The sequence below is a fragment of the Aulostomus chinensis genome, chromosome 1, assembly GCF_037954235.1.
Source record: "Aulostomus chinensis isolate RoL2024-O1b breed Wild chromosome 1, RoL_Achi_v1.0, whole genome shotgun sequence".
In the NCBI taxonomy this organism is placed as follows: domain Eukaryota; kingdom Metazoa; phylum Chordata; class Actinopteri; order Syngnathiformes; family Aulostomidae; genus Aulostomus; species Aulostomus chinensis.
In genome coordinates, this window is record NC_141320.1 from 55,783,881 (window position 1) to 55,805,977 (window position 22,097).

The window sequence follows — 22,097 nt, forward strand, 5'->3', positions numbered from 1 at the left end:
GCTCCTTACCTCAAAATGATGCTACAGTCATGTAGTGAGAGTTGCTACTCATCTAAAAATGATGCTAAAGTGATATGATGAGAGTTGCTAAAAACCTCAAAATGATGCTACAGTCATGTAGTGAGAGTTGCTAAAAACCTCAAAATGATGCTACAGTGATATGGTTAGAGTTGCTAAAAACCTCAAAATGACGCTACAGTAATGAAGTGAGAGTGGCTACTATCCTCAAAACAATGCGACAGTGATGTAGTGAGAGTTGCTACTAATCTCAAAATGATGCAAAAGTGATACAATGAGAGTTGCTAAAAACCTCAAAATGATCCTGAAGAGATCTAGTGAGTTGCTAAAAACCTCAAACTGATGCTACAGTAAGGTAGTGATAGTTTCTACTCATCTCAAAATGATCCTGACAGTCATGTAGTGAGCGTTGCTAAAAACCTAAAAATGATGCTACAGTGATGTAGTAAGAGTTGCTACTAACCTAAGAAATGATGCTACAGTGATGTGGTGAGAGTTGCTCCTAACCTAAGAAATGATGCTACAGTGATGTGGTGAGAGTTGCTACTCTACTCAAAATGATGCTAAAGTGATGTAATGAGAGTTGCTACTAACCTAAGAAATGATGCTACAGTGATGTAATGAGAGTTGCTACTAACCTAAGAAATGATGCTACAGAGATGTGGTGAGAGTTGCTACTCATCTCAAAATGATGCTACAGTGATGTGTTGAGAGTTGCTACTAACCTAAGAAATGATGCTACAGTGATGTAGTGAGAGTTGCTACTCATCTAAAAATGATGCTAAAGTGTTGCGGTGAGAGATGCTACGATCCTAAGAAAAGATACTACAGTGATGTAATGAGAGTTGCTACTAATTTCAAAATTATGCTACAGTGATGTAGTGAGAGTTGCTAAAAACCTGAAAATGTTGCTGTCAGTAATGTAGTGAGAGTTGCTACTGTACTCAAAATGATGCGAAAGTGATGTAATGAGAGTTGCTACTAACCTAAGAAATTATTTTACAGTGATGTGGTGAGTGTTGCTCCTAACCTAAGAAATGATGCTACAGTGATGTGGTGAGAGTTGCTAAAAACCTCAAAATGATGCTGACAGTAATGTAGGTGAGAGTTGCTACTATCCTCAAAATAATGCTAACAGTATGTAATGAGAGTTGCTAAAAACCTTAAAATAATGCTATAGTAATGTAGTGACAGTTGCTCCTTACCTCAAAATGATGCTGACAGGAATGCAGTAAGATTTGCTAAAACTCTCAAAATGATGCTTCAGTGATGTAGTGACAGTTGCTCCTTACCTATAAATGATGCTGACAGTAATGTAGTGAGAGTTGCTACTAACCTCAAAATGATGCTACAGTCATGTAGTGAGAGTTGCTACTCATCTAAAAATTATGCGAAAGTGATATGATGAGAGTTGCTAAAAACCTCAAAATGATGCTACGGTCATGTAGTGAGAGTTGCAAAAAACCTCAAAATGATGCTACCGTGATGTAGTGAGAGTTGCTGAAAACCTCAAACTAATGCTACAGTAATGTAGTGATACTTTCTACTCATTTTAAGTTATGCTGACAGTCATGTAGTGAGAATTGCTAAAAACCTCAAAATGATGCTACAGTGATATGGTTAGAGTTGCTAAAAACCTCAAAATGACGCTACAGTAATGAAGTGAGATGTAAACCTCAAAATGATGCTAAAGTGATGTAATTAGAGTTGTTACTAATCTAAGAAATCATGCTACAGTGATGTGGTGAGAGTTGCTACTAACCTAAGAAATGATGCTACAGTGATGTGGTGAGATTTGCTACTAATCTAAGAAATCATGCTACAGTGATGTAGTGAGAGTTGCAAAAAACCTCAAAATGATGCTGTCAGTAATGTACGTGAGAGTTGCTCCTCATCTCAAAATGATGCTACAGCGATGTGGTGAGAGTTGCTACTAACCTAAGAAATGATGCTACAGTGATGTGGTGAGAGTTGCAACTCTACTCAAAATGGTGCTAAAGTGATGTAATTAGAGTTGCTATTAACCTAAGAAATGATGCTACAGTGATGTAATGAGAGTTGCTACTAACCTAAGAAATGATGCTACAGAGATGTGGTGAGAGTTGCTACTCATCTCAAAATGATGCTACAGTGATGTGTTGAGAGTTGCTACTAACCTAAGAAATGATGCTACAGTGATGTAATGAGAGTTGCTACTAACCTAAGAAAAGATACTACAGTGATGTAATGAGAGTTGCTACAAATTTCAAAATGATGCTACAGTGATGTAGTGAGAGTTGCTACTCTACTCAAAATGATGCTAAAGTGATGTAATGAGAGTTGCTACTAACCTAAGAAATGATGCTACAGTGATGTGGTGAGAGTTGCTCCTAACCTAAGAAATGATGCTACAGTGATGTGGTGAGAGTTGCTACTCTACTCAAAATGATGCTAAAGTGATGTAATGAGAGTTGCTACTAACCTAAGAAATGATGCTACAGTGATGTAATGAGAGTTGCTACTAACCTAAGAAATGATGCTACAGAGATGTGGTGAGAGTTGCTACTCATCTCAAAATGATGCTACAGTGATGTGTTGAGAGTTGCTACTAACCTAAGAAATGATGCTACAGTGATGTAGTGAGAGTTGCTACTCATCTAAAAATGATGCTAAAGTGATGCGGTGAGAGTTGCTACGAACCTAAGAAAAGATACTACAGTGATGTAATGAGAGTTGCTACTAATTTCAAAATTATGCTACAGTGATGTAGTGAGAGTTGCTAAAAACCTGAAAATGTTGCTGTCAGTAATGTAGTGAGAGTTGCTACTGTACTCAAAATGATGCGAAAGTGATGTAATGAGAGTTGCTATTAACCTAAGAAATTATTTTACAGTGATGTGGTGAGTGTTGCTACTAACCTAAGAAATGATGCTACAGTGATGTGGCGAGAGTTGCTACTAACCTAAGAAATGATGCTACAGTGATGTGGTGGGAGTTGCTAAAAACCTCAAAATGATGCTGACAGTAATGTAGGTGAGAGTTGCTACTATCCTCAAAATAATGCTAACAGTATGTAATGAGAGTTGCTAAAAACCTTAAAATAATGCTATAGTAATGTAGTGACAGTTGCTCCTTACCTCAAAATGATGCTGACAGGAATGCAGTAAGATTTGCTAAAACTCTCAAAATGATGCTTCAGTGATGTAGTGACAGTTGATCCTTACCTATAAATGATGCTGACAGTAATGTAGTGAGAGTTGCTACTAACCTCAAAATGATGCTACAGTCATGTAGTGAGAGTTGCTACTCATCTAAAAATGATGCTAAAGTGATATGATGAGAGTTGCTAAAAACCTCAAAATGATGCTACAGTCATGTAGTGAGAGTTGCAAAAAACCTCAAAATGATGCTACCGTGATGTAGTGAGAGTTGCTGAAAACCTCAAACTAATGCTACAGTAATGTAGTGATACTTTCTACTCATTTTAAATTATGCTGACAGTCATGTAGTGAGAATTGCTAAAAACCTCAAAATGATGCTACAGTGATATGGTTAGAGTTGCAAAAAACCTCAAAATGACGCTACAGTAATGAAGTGAGATGTAAACCTCAAAATGATGCTAAAGTGATGTAATTAGAGTTGTTACTAATCTAAGAAATCATGCTACAGTGATGTGGTGAGAGTTGCTACTAACCTAAGAAATGATGCTACAGTGATGTGGTGAGAGTTGCTACTAATCTAAGAAATCATGCTACAGTGATGTAGTGAGCGTTGCTAAAAACCTCAAAATGATGCTGTCAGTAATGTACGTGAGAGTTGCTCCTCATCTCAAAATGATGCTACAGTGATGTGGTGAGAGTTGCTACTAACCTAAGAAATGATGCTACAGTGATGTGGTGAGGGTTGCTACAAACCTAAGAAATGATGCTACAGTGATGTAATGAGAGTTGCTACTAACCTAAGAAAAGATACTACAGTGATGTAATGAGAGTTGCTACAAATTTCAAAATGATGCTACAGTGATGTAGTGAGAGTTGCTACTCTACTCAAAATGATGCTAAAGTGATGTAATGAGAGTTGCTACTAACCTAAGAAATGATGCTACAGTGATGTGGTGAGAGTTGCTCCTAACCTAAGAAATGATGCTACAGTGATGTGGTGAGAGTTGCTACTCTACTCAAAATGATGCTAAAGTGATGTAATGAGAGTTGCTACTCTACTCAAAATGATGCTAAAGTGATGTAATGAGAGTTGCTACGAACCTAAAAATGATGCGACAGAGATGTGGTGAGAGTTGCTACTCATCTCAAAATGATGCTACAGTGATGAGTTGAGAGTTGCTACTAACCTAAGAAATGATGCTAGAGTGATGTAGTGAGAGTTGCTACTCATCTAAAAATGATGCTAAAGTGATGTGGTGAGAGTTGCTACGAACCTAAGAAAAGATACTACAGTGATGTAATGAGAGTTGCTACTAACCTAAGAAATGATGCTACAGTGATGTGGCGAGAGTTGCTACTAACCTAAGAAATGATGCTACAGTGATGTGGTGAAAGTTGCTTAAAACCTCAAAATGATGCTGAGAGTAATGTAGGTGAGAGTTGCTACTATCCTCAAAATAATGCTAACAGTATGTAATGAGAGTTGCTAAAAACCTTAAAATAATGCTATAGTAATGTAGTGACAGTTGCTCCTTACCTCAAAATGATGCTGACAGGAATGCAGTAAGATTTGCTAAAACTCTCAAAATGATGCTTCACTGATGTAGTGACAGTTGCTCCTTACCTATAAATGATGCTGACAGTAATGTAGTGAGAGTTGCTACTAACCTCAAAATGATGCTACAGTCATGTAGTGAGAGTTGCTACTCATCTAAAAATGATGCTAAAGTGATATGATGAGAGTTGCTAAAAACCTCAAAATGATGCTACAGTCATGTAGTGAGAGTTGCAAAAAACCTCAAAATAATGCGACCGTGATGTCGTGAGAGTTGCTGAAAACCTCAAACTAATGCTACAGTAATGTAGTGATACTTTCTCCTCATTTTAAATTATGCTGACAGTCATGTAGTGAGAATTGCTAAAAACCTCAAAATGATGCTACAGTGATATGGTTAGAGTTGCGAAAAACCTCAAAATGACGCTACAGTAATGAAGTGAGAGTGGCTACTTTCCTCAAAACAATGCGACAGTGATGTAGTGAGAGTTGCTACTAATCTCAAAATGATGCTAAAGTGATACAATGAGAGTTGCTAAAAACCTCAAAATGATCCTTAAGTGATCTAGTGAGTTGCTAAAAACCTCAAACTGATGCTACAGTAAGTTAGTGATAGTTTCTACTCATCTCAAAATGATCCTGACAGTCATGTAGTGAGCGTTGCTAAAAACCTAAAAATGATGCTACAGTGATGTAGTAAGAGTTGCGACTACCCTAAGAAATGATGCTAAAGTGATGTGGTGAGAGTTGCTAAAAACTTTTAAATGGTGCTGACAGCAATGTGGTGAGATGTAAACCTCAAAATGATGCTAAAGTGATGTAATGAGAGTTGTTACTAATCTAAGAAATCATGCTACAGTGATGTGGTGAGAGTTGCTACTAACCTAAGAAATGATGCTACAGTGATGTGGTGAGAGTTGCTACTAATCTAAGAAATCATGCTACAGTGATGTAGTGAGAGTTGCTAAAAACCTCAAAATGAAGCTGTCAGTAATGTACGTGAGAGTTGCTCCTCATCTCAAAATGATGCTACAGTGATGTGATGAGAGTTGCTACTAACCTAAGAAATGATGCTACAGTGATGTGGTGAGAGTTGCTACTAATCTAAGAAATCATGCTACAGTGATGTAGTGAGAGTTGCTAAAAACCTCAAAATGATGCTGTCAGTAATGTACGTGAGAGTTGCTCCTCATCTCAAAATGATGCTACAGTGATGTGGTGAGAGTTGCTACTAACCAAAGAAATGATGCTACAGTGACGTGGTGAGAGTTGCTACTCTACTCAAAATGATGCTAAAGTGATGTAATGAGAGTTGCTACTAACCTAAGAAATGATGCTACAGTGATGTGGTGAGAGTTGCTCCTAACCTAAGAAATGATGCTACAGTGATGTGGTGAGAGTTGCTACTAATCTAAGAAATCATGCTACAGTGATGTAGTGAGAGTTGCTAAAAACCTCAAAATGATGCTGTCAGTAATGTACGTGAGAGTTGCTCCTCATCTCAAAATGATGCTACAGTGATGTGGTGAGAGTTGCTACTAACCTAAGAAATGATGCTACAGTGACGTGGTGAGAGTTGCTACTCTACTCAAAATGATGCTAAAGTGATGTAATGAGAGTTGCTACTAACCTAAGAAATGATGCTACAGTGATGTGGTGAGAGTTGCTCCTAACCTAAGAAATGATGCTACAGTGGTGTGGTGAGAGTTGCTACTCTACTCAAAATGATGCTAAAGTGATGTAATGAGAGTTGCTACTAACCTAAGAAATGATGCTACAGTGATGTAATGAGAGTTGCTACTAACCTAAGAAATGATGCTACAGAGATGTGGTGAGAGTTGCTACTCATCTCAAAATGATGCTACAGTGATGTGGTGAGAGTTGCTACTAACCTAAGAAATGATGCTACAGTGATGTAATGAGAGTTGCTACTAACCTAAGAAAAGATACTACAGTGATGTAATGAGAGTTGCTACTAATTTCAAAATGATGCTACAGTGATGTAGTGAGAGTTGCTACTCTACTCAAAATGATGCTAAAGTGATGTAATGAGAGTTGCTACTAACCTAAGAAATGATGCTACAGTGATGTGGTGAGAGTTGCTCCTAACCTAAGAAATGATGCTACAGTGATGTGGTGAGAGTTGCTACTCTACTCAAAATGATGCTAAAGTGATGTAATGAGAGTTGCTACTAACCTAAGAAATGATGCTACAGTGATGTAATGAGAGTTGCGACTAACCTAAGAAATGATGCTACAGAGATGTGGTGAGAGTTGCTACTCATCTCAAAATGATGCTACAGTGATGTGGTGAGAGTTGCTACTAATTTCAAAATTATGCTACAGTGATGTAGTGAGAGTTGCTAAAAACCTGAAAATGATGCTGTCAGTAATGTAGTGAGAGTTGCTACTGTACTTAAAATGATGCTAAAGTGATGTCATGAGAGTTGCTACTAACCTAAGAAATTATTTTACAGTGATGTGGTGAGTGTTGCTACTAACCTAAGAAATGATGCTACAGTGATGTGGTGAGAGTTGCTACTAACCTAAGAAATGATGCTACAGTGATGTGGTGAGAGTTGCTAAAAACCTCAAAATGATGCTGAGAGTAATGTAGGTGAGAGTTGCTACTATCCTCAAAATAATGCTAACAGTATGTAATGAGAGTTGCTAAAAACCTTAAAATAATGCTATAGTAATGTAGTGACAGTTGCTCCTTACCTCAAAATGATGCTGACAGGAATGCAGTAAGATTTGCTAAAACTCTCAAAATGATGCTTCAGTGATGTAGTGAGAGTTGCTCCTTACCTATAAATGATGCTGACAGTAATGTAGTGAGAGTTGCTACTAACCTCAAAATGATGCTACAGTGATGTAGTGAGAGTTGCTACTTATCTAAAAATGATGCGAAAGTGATATGATGAGAGTTCCTAAAAACCTCAAAATGATGCTCCAGTGATGTAGTGAGTTGCTCCTAACCTCAAAATGATGCTAACAGTGATGTAATGAGAGTTGCTACTATCGTCAAAATGATGCTGACAGTGATGTAATTAGAGTTTCTACTAACCTAAGAAATGACGCTACAGCAATGTGGTTAGAGTTGCTAAAAACCTCAAAATGATGCTGACAGTCATGTAAGTGAGAGTTGCAACTATCCTCAAAATAATGCAACAGTGATGGAGTGAGAGTTGCTACGAACCTCAAAATGATGCTAAAGTGATACCATAAGAGTTGCTAAAAACCTAAAAAAATGATCCTGAAGTGATGTAGTGAGTTGCTAAAAACCTCTAAATGATGATACAATGATGTAGTGAGAGTTACTATCCTCAAAATAATGCTAAGAGTATGTAATGAGAGTTGCTAAAAACCTTACAATAATGCTATAGTAATGTAGTGACAGTTGCTCCTTACCTCAAAATGATGCTACAGTGATGTAATGAGAGTTGCTGAAAACCTCAAACTAATGCTACAGTAATGTAGTGATACTTTCTACTCATTTTAAATTATGCTGACAGTCATGGAGTGAGAATTGCTAAAAACCTCAAAATGATGCTACAGTGATATGGTTAGAGTTGCTAAAAACCTCAAACTGATGCAACAGTAAGGTAGTGATAGTTTCTACTCATCTCAAAAGGATCCTGACAGTCATGTAGTGAGCGTTGCTAAAAACCTAAAAATGATGCTACAGTGATGTCATTAGAGTTGTTACTAATCTAAGAAATCATGCTACAGTGATGTGGTGAGAGTTGCTACTAACCTAAGAAATGATGCTACAGTGATGTGGTGAGAGTTGCTACTAATCTAAGAAATCATGCTACAGTGATGTAGTGAGAGTTGCTAAAAACCTCAAAATGATGCTGTCAGTAATGTACGTGAGAGTTGCTCCTCATCTCAAAATGATGGTACAGTGATGTGGTGAGAGTTGCTACTAACCTAAGAAATGATGCTACAGTGATGTAATGAGAGTTGCTACTAACCTAAGAAAAGATACTACAGTGATGTAATGAGAGTTGCTACTAATTTCAAAAATGATGCTACAGTGATGTAGTGAGAGTTGCTACTCCACTCAAAATGATGCTAAAGTGATGTAATGAGAGTTGCTACTAACCTAAGAAATGATGCTACAGTGATGTGGTGAGAGTTGCTCCTAACCTAAGAAATGATGCTACAGTGATGTGGTGAGAGTTGCGACTCTACTCAAAATGATGCTAAAGTGATGTAATGAGAGTTGCTACTAACCTAAGAAATGATGCTACAGTGATGTAATGAGAGTTGCTACTAACCTCATAAATGATGCTACAGAGATGTGGTGAGAGTTGCTACTCATCTCAAAATGATGCTACAGTGATGTGTTGAGAGTTGTTACTAACCTAAGAAATGATGCTACAGTGATGTAGTGAGAGTTGCTACTCATCTAAAAATGATGCTAAAGTGATGTGGTGAGAGTTGCTACGAACCTAAGAAAAGATACTACAGTGATGTAATGAGAGTTGCTACTAATTTCAAAATTATGCTACAGTGATGTAGTGAGTTGCTACTAATCTCAAAATGATGCTAAAGTCATACAATGAGAGTTGCTAAAAACCTCAAAATGATCCTGAAGTGATCTAGTGAGTTGCTAAAAACCTCAAACTGATGCTACAGTAAGGTAGTGATAGTTTCTACTCATCTCAAAATGATCCTGACAGTCATGTAGTGAGCGTTGCTAAAAACCTAAAAATGATGCTACAGTGATGTGGTAAGAGTTGCTAAAAACTTTTAAATGGTGCTGACAGCAATGAAGTGAGATGTAAACCTCAAAATGATGCTAAAGTGATGTAATTAGAGTTGTTACTAATCTAAGAAATCATGCTACAGTGATGTGGTGAAAGTTGCTACTAACCTAAGAAATGATGCTACAGTGATGTAGTGAGAGTTGCTACTAATCTAAGAAATCATGCTACAGTGATGTAGTGAGAGTTGCTAAAAACCTCAAAATGATGCTGTCAGTAATGTACGTGAGAGTTGCTCCTCATCTCAAAATGATGCTACAGTGATGTGGTGAGAGTTGCTACTAACCTAAGAAATGATGCTACAGTGATGTAATGAGAGTTGCTACTAACCTAAGAAATGATGCTACAGTGATGTGGTGAGAGTTGCTACTCTACTCAAAATGATGCTAAAGTGATGTAATGAGAGTTGCTTCTCACCTAAGAAATGATGCTACAGTGATGTAATGAGAGTTGCTACTAACCTAAGAAATGATGCTACAGAGATGTGGTGAGAGTTGCTACTCGTCTCAAAATGATGCTACAGTGATGTGATGAGAGTTGCTACTAACCTAAGAAATGATGCTACAGTGATGTAATGAGAGTTGCTACTAACCTAAGAAAAGATACTACAGTGATGTAATGAGAGTTGCTACTAATTTCAAAATGATGCTACAGTGATGTAGTGAGAGTTGCTACTCTACTCAAAATGATGCTAAAGTGATGTAATGAGAGTTGCTACTAACCTAAGAAATGATGCTACAGAGATGTGGTGAGAGTTGCTACTCATCTCAAAATGATGCTACAGTGATGTGTTGAGAGTTGCTACTAACCTAAGAAATGATGCTACAGAGATGTGGTGAGAGTTGCTACTCATCTAAAAATGATGCTAAAGTGATGTGGTGAGAGTTGCTGCGAACCTAAGAAAAGATACTTCAGTGATGTAATGAGAGTTGCTACTAATTTCAAAATTATGCTACAGTGATGTAGTGAGAGTTGCTAAAAACCTGAAAATGATGCTGTCAGTAATGTAGTGAGAGTTGCTACTGTACTCAAAATGATGCTAAAGTGATGTAATGAGAGTTGCTTCTAACCTAAGAAATTATTTTACAGTGATGTGGTGAGTGTTGCTACTAACCTAAGAAATGATGCTACAGTGATGTGGTGAGAGTTGCTACTAACCAAAGAAATGATGCTACAGTGATGTGGTGAGACTAGCTAAAAACCTCAAAATGATGCTGAGAGTAATGTAGGTGAGAGTTGCTACTATCCTCAAAATAATGCTAACAGTATGTAATGAGAGTTGCTAAAAACCTTAAAATAATGCTATAGTAATGTAGTGACAGTTGCTCCTTACCTCAAAATGATGCTGACAGGAATGCAGTAAGATTTGCTAAAACTCTCAAAATGATGCTTCAGTGATGTAGTGAGAGTTGCTCCTTACCTATAAATGATGCTGACAGTAATGTAGCGAGAGTTGCTACTAACCTCAAAATGATGCTACAGTGATGTAGTGAGAGTTGCTACTTATCTAAAAATGATGCGAAAGTGATATGATGAGAGTTCCTAAAAACCTCAAAATGATGCTAACAGTGATGTAATGAGAGTTGCTACTATCGTCAAAATGATGCTGACAGTGATGTAATTAGAGTTTCTACTAACCTAAGAAATGACGCTACAGCAATGTGGTTAGAGTTGCTAAAAACCTCAAAATGATGCTGACAGTAATGTTAGTGAGAGTTGCAACTATCCTCAAAATAATGCAACAGTGATGTAGTGAGAGTTGCTACGAACCTCAAAATGATGCTAAAGTGATACCATAAGAGTTGCTAAAAACCTAAAAAAATGATCCTGAAGTGATGTAGTGAGTTGCTAAAAACCTCTAAATGATGATACAATGATGTAGTGAGAGTTACTATCCTCAAAATAATGCTAACAGTATGTAATGAGAGTTGCTAAAAACCTTACAATAATGCTATAGTAATGTAGTGACAGTTGCTCCTTACCTCAAAATGATGCTGACAGGAATGCAGTAAGATTTGCTAAAACTCTCAAAATGATGCTTCACTGATTTAGTGACAGTTGCTCCTTACCTCAAAATGATGCTACAGTGATGTAATGAGAGTTGCTAAAAACCTCAAAATGATGCTACAGTCATGTAGTGAGAGTTGCTACTCATCTAAAAATGATGCTAAAGTGATATGATGAGAGTTGCGAAAAACCTCAAAATGATGCTAAAGTCATGTAATGAGAGTTGCAAAAAACCTCAAAATGATGCTACCGTGATGTCGTGAGAGTTGCTGAAAACCTCAAACTAATGCTACAGTAATGTAGTGATACTTTCTACTCATTTTAAATTATGCTGAGAGTCATGGAGCGAGAATTGCTAAAAACCTCAAAATGATGCTACAGTGATGTGGTGAGAGTTGCTACTAACCTAAGAAATGATGCTACAGTGATGTGGTGAGAGTTGCTACTCTACTCAAAATGGTGCTAAAGTGATGTAATGAGAGTTGCTACTAACCTAAGAAATGATGCTACAGTGATGTAATGAGAGTTGCTACTAACCTAAGAAATGATGCTACAGAGATGTGGTGAGAGTTGCTACTCATCTCAAAATGATGCTACAGTGATGTGGTGAGAGTTGCTACTAACCTAAGAAATGATGCTACAGTGATGTAATGAGAGTTGCTACTAACCTAAGAAAAGATACTACAGTGATGTAATGAGAGTTGCTACTAATTTCAAAAATGATGCTACAGTGATGTAGTGAGAGTTGCTACTAACCTAAGAAATGATGCTACAGTGATGTAGTGAGAGTTGCTACTCATCTAAAAATGATGCTAAAGTGATGTGGTGAGAGTTGCGACGAACCTAAGAAAAGATACTACAGTGATGTAATGAGAGTTGCTACTAATTTCAAAATTATGCTACAGTGATGTAGTGAGTTGCTACTAATCTCAAAATGATGCTAAAGTGATACAATGAGAGTTGCTAAAAACCTCAAAATGATCCTGAAGTGATCTAGTGAGTTGCTAAAAACCTCAAACTGATGCTACAGTAAGGTAGTGAAAGTTTCTACTCATCTCAAAATGATCCTGACAGTCATGTAGTGAGCGTTGTTAAAAACCTAAAAATGATGCTACAGTGATGTGGTAAGAGTTGCTAAAAACTTTTAAATGGTGCTGACAGCAATGTAGTGAGATGTAAACCTCAAAATGATGCTAAAGTGATGTAATTTGAGTTGTTACTAATCTAAGAAATCATGCTACAGTGATGTGGTGAAAGTTGCTACTAACCTAAGAAATGATGCTACAGTGATGTAGTGAGAGTTGCTAAAAACCTCAAAATGATGCTGTCAGTAATGTACGTGAGAGTTGTTCCTCATCTCAAAATGATGCTACAGTGATGTGGTGAGAGTTGCTACTAACGTAAGAAATGATGCTACAGTGATGTGGTGAGAGTTGCTACTCTACTCAAAATGATGCTAAAGTGATGTAATGAGAGTTGCTACTAACCTAAGAAATGATGCTACAGTGATGTAATGAGAGTTGCTACTAACCTAAGAAATGATGCTACAGAGATGTGGTGAGAGTTGCTACTCATCTCAAAATGATGCTACAGTGATGTGGTGAGAGTTGCTACTAATCTAAGAAATCATGCTACAGTGATGTAGTGAGAGTTGCTAAAAACCTCAAAATGATGCTGTCAGTAATGTACGTGAGAGTTGCTCTTCATCTCAAAATGATGCTACAGTGATGTGGTGAGAGTTGCTACTAACCTAAGAAATGATGCTACAGTGATGTGGTGAGAGTTGCTACTCTACTCAAAATGGTGCTAAAGTGATGTAATGAGAGTTGCTATTAACCTAAGAAATGATGCTACAGTGATGTAATGAGAGTTGCTACTAACCTAAGAAATGATGCTACAGAGATGTGGTGAGAGTTGCTACTCATCTCAAAATGATGCTACAGTGATGTGGTGAGAGTTGCTACTAACCTAAGAAATGATGCTACAGTGATGTAATGAGAGTTGCTACTAACCTAAGAAAAGATACTACAGTGATGTAATGAGAGTTGCTACTAATTTCAAAAATGATGCTACAGTGATGTAGTGAGAGTTGCTACTAACCTAAGAAATGATGCTACAGTGATGTAGTGAGAGTTGCTACTCATCTAAAAATGATGCTAAAGTGATGTGGTGAGAGTTGCGACGAACCTAAGAAAAGATACTACAGTGATGTAATGAGAGTTGCTACTAATTTCAAAATTATGCTTCAGTGATGTAGTGAGTTGCTAATAATCTCAAAATGATGCTAAAGTGATACAATGAGAGTTGCTAAAAACCTCAAAATGATCCTGAAGTGATCTAGTGCGTTGCTAAAAACCTCAAACTGATGCTACAGTAAGGTAGTGATAGTTTCTACTCATCTCAAAATGATCCTGACAGTCATGTAGTGAGCGTTGCTAAAAACCTAAAAATGATGCTACAGTGATGTGGTAAGAGTTGCGAAAAACTTTTAAATGGTGCTGACAGCAATGTAGTGAGATGTAAACCTCAAAATGATGCTAAAGTGATGTAATTTGAGTTGTTACTAATCTAAGAAATCATGCTACAGTGATGTGGTGAAAGTTGCTACTAACCTAAGAAATGATGCTACAGTGATGTAGTGAGAGTTGCTAAAAACCTCAAAATGATGCTGTCAGTAATGTACGTGAGAGTTGTTCCTCATCTCAAAATGATGCTACAGTGATGTGGTGAGAGTTGCTACTAACCTAAGAAATGATGCTACAGTGATGTGGTGAGAGTTGCTACTCTACTCAAAATGATGCTAAAGTGATGTAATGAGAGTTGCTACTAACCTAAGAAATGATGCTACAGTGATGTAATGAGAGTTGCTACTAACCTAAGAAATGATGCTACAGAGATGTGGTGAGAGTTGCTACTCATCTCAAAATGATGCTACAGTGATGTGGTGAGAGTTGCTACTAACCTAAGAAATGATGCTACAGTGATGAAGTGAGAGTTGCTACTCATCTAAAAATGATGCTAAAGTGATGTGGTCAGAGTTGCTACTAACCTACGAAATGTTGCTACAGTGATGTGGTGAGAGTTGCTACTAATCTAAGAAATGATGCTACAGTGATGTAGTGAGAGTTGCTAAAAACCTGAAAATGATGCTGTCAGTAATGTAGTGAGAGTTGCTACTGTACTCAAAATGATGCTAAAGTGATGTAATGAGAGTTGCTACTAACCTAAGAAATTATTTTACAGTGATGTGGTGAGAGTTGCTACTAACCTAAGAAATGATGCTACAGTGATGTGGTGAGAGTTGCTAAAAACCTAAAAATGATGCTGACAGTAATGTAGGTGAGAGTTGCTACTATCCTCAAAATAATGCTAACAGTATGTAATGAGAGTTGCTAAAAACCTTAAAATAATGCTATAGTAATGTAGTGACAGTTGCTCCTTACCTCAAAATGATGCTGACAGGAATGCAGTAAGATTTGCTAAAACTCTCAAAATGATGCTTCAGTGATGTAGTGACAGTTGCTCCTTACCTATAAATGATGCTGACAGTAATGTAGTGAGTTGCTACTAACCTCAAAATGATGCTACAGTCATGTAGTGAGAGTTGCTACTAACCTCAAAATGATGCTACAGTCATGTAGTGAGAGTTGCTACTAATCTAAAAATGATGCGAAAGTCATATGATGAGAGTTCCTAAAAACCTCAAAATGATGCTCCAGTGATGTAGTGAGTTGCTACTAAACTCAAAATGATGCTAACAGTGATGTAATGAGAGTTGCTACTATCCTCAAAATGATGCTGACAGTGATGTAATTAGAGTTTCTACTAACCTAAGAAATGACGCTACAGTAATGTGGTTAGAGTTGCTAAAAACCTCAAAATGATGCTGACAGTAATGTAAGTGAGAGTTGCTACTATCCTCAAAATAATGCAACAGTTATGTAGTGAGAGTTGCTACGAACCTCAAAATGATGCTAAAGTGATACCATAAGAGTTGCTAAAAACCTAAAAAAATGATCCTGAAGTGATGTAGTGAGTTGCTAAAAAACTCTAAATGATGATACAATGATGTAGTGAGAGATACTATCCTCAAAATAATGCTAACAGTATGTAATGAGAGTTGCTAAAAACCTTACAATAATGCTATAGTGATGTAGCTACAGTTGCTCCTTACCTCAAAATGATGCTGACAGGAATGCAGTAAGATTTGCTAAAACGTGATGTAATGAGAGTTGCGAAAAACATCAAAATGATGCTAAAGTGATGTAATGACAGTTGCAAATAACCTAAGAAATGATGCTAAAGTGATGTGGTGAGAGTTGCTAAAAACCTCAAAATGATGCCACAGTGATGTAGTCAGAGTTGCTCATGACATCAAAATGATGCGAACACTAACGTGAGCTTCATCAAGACCCAGGCCACTATTTGGGGTCATGCATCATTGTTGCTGACCAATGGTCCAACTTCATCAGTCAGTCAGTCAGAGACATTAGCATTTGTCGGCCTGGCCTGCTGCCAAAGACTAACACTGCTTTAGTTGATTTACCTGTGCAGCCATGTCACGCTCCTCTCGCCCACCTCCACGGTCAGACACCAGGTTAAACCAGCCAATGGCGTAAGAATCACTCTCAGAATCTGAAGCGCTCGTAGCTGCAGGGTTTTTCCACACAGCTTCTGTTGAGAGACAAAGTCCATCACTTGATGAACTCTCACCAACAGAAATGTGCAGTTTTCCACTCAGGACAGCTGCTGCATGCTGCTGTTTGTAAAAAGAAGGTCCGGTGGATCCGTTCAGTTCTACATTATTCAGCAGAGAGATGTCACCATTGAATAATGACCATATTTCCTAAAATTATAGCTCAACCACAGAGGGACCAGGCTACTAGAATGACCTCTGTTTACTAGAAGTGCTTCTCCTATGGTGGTGAACTCCTCAGCTGTCAGTGGAGTCAAATCTGTCTTAGAGAGGCCAGAGGTTCCCACACTGGTTCCCTCTCATCATGCACCCCTGACAGCTGTGTGTGCTGTTCCAGCGTGTTGGCACCTCACTGATGAGTTTCAGGGTTGGCCCTCCCATCTGTTGCTGCACCTGAGCCAGCTTCTCCTTGGCTGTAGTGCTGATCTGAAGGATGTGACAGTTTTCCTGGCTTTGTGTCTGATGATGGAAGTGGGGGATCTGATCACAGGATTTTCTGACTCCTAGATTCAGACGATGTGCAGTGCAGACTGAGTGGTGAATTTGGAGCTGTCTGGTGGATGCTGTCATGTTTGGTGCTGCGTCGCTCACAAGACACTACACTTTGTTGGTGATGGCCCAGTCCTCCATCATGCCTCTTTGGACTGGGGCCAAACTGTCAGCAGGGTGACTTTGTGGAAAGTCTTGCACTCCCAACACATTCATTCTCACTAATGCAGTGACACGTCAGAGCCAAGGGAGCCTCCATGTCCACAGATGTCCACATGGCAGCTGGATTTCCTTTTTCACTCCTTCCCGTTCCTCCTGGTACTTTTTGGCCACCGTTTGTTTGATGGTCTGAAAATGACACCCAGAGTAAATCAATACATTGAAATTCAAGATGAAATAAACTGGAGATATCAACTACTGCTTTAGATCATTTCCACACAAACCTTTCTGGTTGGCAAACATATGAGGCTCAAGGACCTGAACCAGTTCCCTGAACCCTTCCCTCTCAACAGTGCTGAGGGGCTGGCAGTCCTTCAGGATGAAATTCAGCAGAGCCTCATCCAGCATCTGCTTCCTGGAAGCTGGATGGTTAAAGATGAAGGAGAGAAGAAATGAAAAGGAATTAATGATCAATGAAGCAACTGTGAGTCAGTTGGAGAGTGGCTGTATACCTGAGTTCATCCTGGTGGATCTGGGACTTCATTCTCATGCCTGGCCCCATCATGCCTCAACACTGAAGAGGTGCTTTTGTTGAGATGAGACGCTTCTGTCCAACAAATGCGACATTCAACCTGCAGAAAAGAACATGAGTGCTCAGCTAAAAGTTCCTTTCTTCATGGTGACTGGTGTTTCTTAGTCTTAGACCACCAGGTTTCCAATGAGGTGTATCGGATACGTTGTTGTGTGCCGCTGAAATCCGTCCAATTCCGGCGTTGTTTCCTCATGAAATATGTTTGCCTTAAAGCTCATGAAAGTGTTGAACCACAATATCGTTCACCATAACTGAGTCAACTTCAAGATAACCTACTTCTACATTCCAGTCCCGGCTGCTCCTGTTCTGCTGCAGTCCAGAAAACAACAACCCGATACAATTGGCGCTCCTTCCCACAGCTCCGGCCCGGATCCGCATGGTTCCGCTGACTGAATGTGAGACGCGCTCCCTCCAGAGTGGCACAGCCCGATGGGGGTCCTTATCTAGCACGGGGGCGTAAGACAGGTGCGACTGGAAAGCCTGGTTTATTCTGCGTCGAGGGAACGCGTTGCTCTGCTCTTCACCGCCAAGCCGCTAGGGGGTGTGGCTTTGTCTTTGTATTGTTTAAGGGGCTCTTGTCGGATTCCTTGGTTTTCTTCCGGTCACAGACAACAATTGTTGGCCATTTGTCAGTCTTTGTAGTGCCGCGAATAATCCTTTCTTCGGCTTGGTCCATTTTTTCTTGAAGCCTTCACCACAGAAACATTGAAAATGGCGGTGTTGTTGTGGTGCGACTGAACCGGAAATGACGTTTTGAGCGGACCACTCACAGTCCTCGACGTTGACGTCACCACGCGTCGACGCGACGCAGAAACATAAATCAGGCTTTACTGGTCAAGAATCTCATGCCAAACCGGAGAACCAGGTCCTGAATCAGTCACGTGGTCACTGCCCGTCGGCGAGGCTTTTGATGTCATTAAATACGTCATCAATACGCGTTTTTCAAAACGAAATCCTGGATCACTCCACTCATCACTACCGCTGCTACCAGGTTAGCGAGTTAAGCAAACGTTCGCGAGTCTGGAGTGGCACAGAGAACAGAGCTTGGACTCTGCTCGTTTTGAAGAAGAAGAAGAAGAACAGAAGCGGAAGGCCTCGGTCTTTGTCTCCTGAAGGCTGAGTGGCGCCGGTAGAACCTCAACATGTGCGCCGCGCAGCTGCTGCGGGTGTCGGTCCAGGAGCGGATCCTCGCCGCCGCTGAAGACTTCCTGCTGCAGCTGGGAGAAGGAGACTCAGCGGCTGGAGTCCCGGTGCTGAGAGCGCTGCTCACCGAGCGGCTGGCGGCGGCCGCGGAGCAGATCGTGGCTCTGCTGGAGGAAACCGTGGCGGAGTACGAGCGGGAGAACCGCCGGCAGAGGTTGCTGCTCGATGCCGTGCTGAAGCCCCGAGTCAGGCTGGACAGAGCAGGTGAGTCCCCCCACACTGACCAGGAGAACCGGTGTTGTGTCGCTCCCAGCAGCATCGACCGATAGCGATGTCTGTCTGTTTATGACACCGCCTCAAAAAACTGCTCCTTTGAGTTTGGACTCGCCAGGTTGGCTATCAAATGATGATCCAGTGTAGAATCATGCCAATGCCAGCCAGCAAGTGTCTCCGGTCCAGTTGTGTCAGCCAGTATCTTTGTGTTTGGTCCTGTTTGGCTCCTCATAACCACTGCAGGCAGGTTCCTCCTCCTCTTAATCAAACTAAGTATCGTTCCAGGCTCACTAATGAGCCCCTCCACTCCATTCAGGCCCAGGTTTAAAATCCTGTCAGCTCAATTCTCTCAGAGAGCAAAGAAGTGGAGGAGCAGAACACAAGAGGGGAAGGAAGTCAAGGGTTCACCTGTTGAGGGATTTCCTCTCTGTGAGATTGAGACTGAGTCAAGATGTGAGACAGGACAAGAGAAACTCAAGCTTTGGCTCCTTTGTGTTATTTTTCTGAAATGGAGCACTTGATTTGAACATGTACAGTTTAATTAATATTCTCTTTATTTTGAAATGCAGCCCTACTTTTATTAGTCAATGAGACACCATCATACACATCTGCAGTCATTCAAGTATGTTCAGTTTGAAGTTACGTGACAACAGATCTTAGCTGATTTCTGTTTCTGTCTGTTGCTCCACTGTTTCAGAGTCAAATGAAGAGATTTCTGATGTTGCTGTTTGTGTCCTGCAGATGTGGAGCAGCTGCTGGTGATTAAAGAAGAGGTTCCCCCTGAGCTGCAGGACCCAGAGCCCCCCCACATTAAAGAGGAGTGGGAAGAGCTCTGGACCAGTGAGGAGGGAGCGCAGCTTCAAGGGCAGGAGGAGGCTGATATCACCACGTTCCCCTTCACTCTGGTCCCTGTGAAGAGTGAAGGGGACGAAGAGAAACCTCAGTTCCCAAAGCTTCATCAGAGTCTAACTGAGGAGAACTTGAAAGAAGAGTCTCTGAGCAGCAGCCCAGTTCATCCTCTGAAAACAGAAGCTGATGAAGAAGAGAGTGGAGGACCAGAACCAGAACCAGCCAGCAAGGTAGATCCAGATCCACTTGTACTACCCCAGACTGAAGACCAGATGTCAGACTCTTCTGAAGCTGAGAATGAAGTCAGTAAGAATGAGCGTCCCTTTAGGTGCTCAACATTCACTAAAGGTTATAGTTACAAAAGTAGGTTGGATAAACACATGGGAACACACACTGGGGAGAAACCGTTCTCATGCTCGGTTTGTGACAAAAGATTTTCAGAAAAGGCATATCTGAAAAGTCACATGAGAACACATACTGGGGAGAAACCATTTTCCTGTTCTATTTGTGGCAAAACATTCTCACTTAAAGAACATCACAAAACACACATGTACATTCACACTGGGGAGAAACCAGTCCCCTGCCCTGTCTGTGGCAAAAGGTTCTCAGAAAAAGGACAACTAACAAGACACATGAAAATGCACACAGGGGAGAAACCATTCCCCTGTTCAGTTTGTGACAAAAGATTTTCCAGAAAGGGGTATCTGAAAATACACACGAGAACGCACACAGGGGAGAAACCTTTCCCCTGCTCAGTTTGTGGCAAAAGATTTACCAAAAAGGGGGATCTGAAAAGACACATGAGAACACACACTGGGGAGAAACCATTCCCCTGCTCGGTATGTGGCAGAAGATTCTCAGATAAGAGATACCTGAATAGACACATGAGCATGCACACTGGAGAGAAACTATTCCCCTGCACACTTTGATAAAAGATTCACAGAAAAAGGACAACTGAAAAGACACATGAGAACACACACTGAGGAGAAACCATTCCCCTGCTCGGTATGTGGCAGAAGATTCTTAGATAAGAGATACCTGAAAACACACATGAGAACACACCCTTGAAATAAACCATTTGTCACAATGTGGCTCTGAAACCGTAACCAGAGTGAGAGTTGCATGTTGAAGTCCAACTAAAGAATTCATTTCACAAAAAATGCAAAAATAAACTGAAATTGAACTAAGAGAAAAATGGGATGTGATCATTCGTAGAGTCTGTGTGTGTGTGTGTGTGTGTGTGTGTGTGTGTGTGTGTGTGTGTGTGCGCGCGCGCACAAGTTTTTAGAGGTGAAAGGAAGAGATGTTGGCTGCTGAAAATCAAAGTGACGATGGATGAGGAGGAAGCAATGGCCAGTAATGGGGTGTCAATGAAGAGAGCTCTGGACTCAGGAGCTTCCAACTCAGAGGAATGAACAGCTCCCTGCCCTCCAGATGAGTTATCAAGAAAAGAGCTCATGAAAATATATGACACTCAGGATTTGTGCAGCTGAAGATGACCTGTTGGTTTCTATGTTTGTCTGCAAACGTCAGGCAGAATGTGGAAGAGCGTCACAGCTGAGACGATTAAAACCTGAGAGAATGTTTGCTCATGTTGTAAAAGTGCTATTCATGCAGAATAGGATGCTTATTCATGGACGTTAAAATATATTTGGGTCGAACCACAGGAGCTGAAGTGTGTACCCTCATGCTCCAGGTTTCAAAGTTGTAAACTTACTTTGTGGTTGGCAGATTGATGTTTGCGTATGTTAATTTTAATAATCTGAACTATTTGACGTCAACCTGGGCGCCTATTCTGAGATTTTGAGAATTCTTGGATGTGACATGACTCTACCGCCAATCTGTATGTCCCCTCCCCACGGTGATAAATAGCTGACTGTTCCTCAGAAACATCAGAGAACTTCTGATGCTCTATGAGTGCTGTAACTTCTCTCTCATGCATGAATAAAGTGTGTAAGGTTTGAGAAAGAGACCACCGCCTCCTTTCTGTTCACTGCTCCGCCGGACGACCCCCCCACGCAGGGTCACTTGACCACAATTAATGGCGACGAGGATGGGATCCTAAACACCTGAGGTTACAGACTCGATGCAACGACTCCACTGATCATATAGACTGGTAGGAGAACACCTTTTACCAGTTACAGCAGCAGACTCCCAATAGCAAACCTACTCAGTCCTCCACCTCTGCTTGAGCAGCTGCTGCTGCCAATGATGATCTCCAAAGTCCTGTTCAGTCACTTAGTGAATTGTCTAAGCTTCCTAAAAGAGAGCAGAACTCGTCTGCCTCACTCTCTCCCACTGCTCAATGGAGCCCTGCATTTAGAAGAAGAACTAGAACCTGGAAACCTGGGATACCAGGACAAAAATGTGTGTTAAATGATGAAGGAGAAGAAGTGATTAATGA

General features: G+C 40.2%; 1 pseudogene; it reads left to right on the top strand.

The window, feature by feature from the left end:
- Window positions 1–20,761, top strand: part of LOC147272278 (uncharacterized) — a 35,889-nt pseudogene extending 15,128 nt beyond the window's left edge.
- The last annotated feature ends 1,336 nt before the right edge of the window (window positions 20,762–22,097 follow it).